Source organism: Alligator sinensis, unplaced genomic scaffold, assembly GCF_000455745.1.
Source record: "Alligator sinensis unplaced genomic scaffold, ASM45574v1 scaffold290_1, whole genome shotgun sequence".
Classification (NCBI taxonomy): Eukaryota; Metazoa; Chordata; order Crocodylia; family Alligatoridae; genus Alligator; species Alligator sinensis.
The window spans coordinates 76,029-77,957 of record NW_005842755.1 but is presented as its reverse complement, the minus strand read 5'-3'; positions in this window follow the sequence as shown (position 1 = coordinate 77,957).

The following is a 1,929-nucleotide window of genomic DNA, read 5'->3' as shown; positions in this document are numbered from 1 at the left end:
CAAGAAAACCACTCTCTCTCCAATCTCTCAGTCCTGATCCTCAAGGGAAATTTACACAACACTTCCCAGAGACGAGCCTATGAGCTCCATTTCATCAACCTGCTGGATACTAGAGATCATGGACTAAACATAGACATTGGATTTTTGATACATTATAATCTGCCTGGCAACTGACTCCCCAGCCCAGCCCAGCCCAGCCCCTGGCTTCTTTACTTTTCATTCCATCCAGGAAGAGCACACACCAACTGCTGAAACTTCCTTAGCCTGACGAAGGGTTTTTGAACCCGAAAGCTTGCTTAATAACTATTCTCCAACTATTTGGGTTGGTCTAATAAAAGAGATCAAATTCACCCGAGGAACCTTGTCTGTCTCATTAAAATGCCAATGCTTTTCCCTCTTGAGTTGATTTGGTGAATGTTTGTCTCTCTGGTTTTTCTCTCTTGTATGATACTATAACTGAAGCAGGCAAATCTTAAGACTTCTACTAGTTTGTCATGTATTATAACTGATTTTATTCCTACTGTGTCAAGAGGAAATAATTTTGAACATCTGTATCCTGGCATTTATTGTGCACTCCATATCACTGTGGTATTTCAATACTTTCCAGCTTCAAAGATATATAGAAGAAGATTTCCTTTCTCATCCTCCATCCCCCAGGCAGGAGATTTTTGCTTTTTTAATTGTAGGAAGACACGATGAAAAGTCAGTATTTCTTTGAGCACTTAACAGGAAAATAAAATAAAATACAATAAAATAAAAATCCTATCTTTCTGCTGTTTGAAGTCTGTTTATATGAAGTCTTTTTGCTGTTTACCTTTTGGCCAAATCAAAGTCTGGTGAACCTTAAGCTGCGTAAAAGGGTAAACTCCTGGCTCAGTTGAAGTCATTTGGGAGTTTTGCCATTAATTTTAATGGAATCAAGTTTTCACCCAAAATGCATAATCCCATTACTGTAGTTACTAGTGCTAACACAACTGACCAAATATTGCTCTCCTTCTATGGTATTTCTCCCCAGTGCTACACTGTGCAGTTTCATTCTATTATGTTATGTTACATTCTTTTGAGGTGTAATGTGCATTAAGCAAGTGTGCCATGCCTCATTGCACTGCTTCCTAATGGCCTTTGATGGTACAGGCATTCCTTTTATATCTTGTGAAGCCAAACTTCAGTGAAGACTATGGGAACTGCTGTATCTGGCAATGGAAGTTTGGAAACAGCTGTAGAACTTCTCTTGACAACTAATTGTGAGGCCTCCATAGCTATACTAAAACTGTTTATTTAGAATGAAGTGCTACCCTCCAAAATCTCTTATACATTTGTGTATATCTTCTGGCTCACGTTCAAACTCTGGGATAGGCAATAACCAGTATGAGAGTATATAGGTAAAAACCTACTTTATACCTCCTGAAGGAGGCATTCTAAACTGAGATATTATTAATTGAATCATAGCAACGTGCATAGTGTTTTGTAAAGCACAGCTTAAGAAAGTTCTTGACCCAGTAAGTTTATAGTCTCTGAAGCTATTAGCAGGGGAAGGAGAAAAAGATGCATAGGGAGACCTAAATAAGGTGGTGTTATAGATGCAGTTATGGTGTTGTAGCTAATTTATTGACTTAGGTGGGCTATTTCTGTGGGCTTTTTGGGGAAAAGTGAGTCCTCAAGAGGAGTTTGATTAGTGTAGGCCTAGTTCTTTGAGGTCAGTAGTTCATTCCATGGATTAGAAGAAGCATGTTGGTAGGCATGAAGATGGGTAAGGAAAAAGTATCTGAAGCTCTGGCATCACTGGTGGGAGGAGGGGCATTTTTGTTAATCAGTCATGGTTAAACAGAATTAGGTTTCTCTGTGCAAGGTGCTGTATAACTACCAGATAAAGAGGTAGTGTTGAAGTGATGTTGTAGCTGTGATGGTCCAGGAAATATAGGAGAGTCA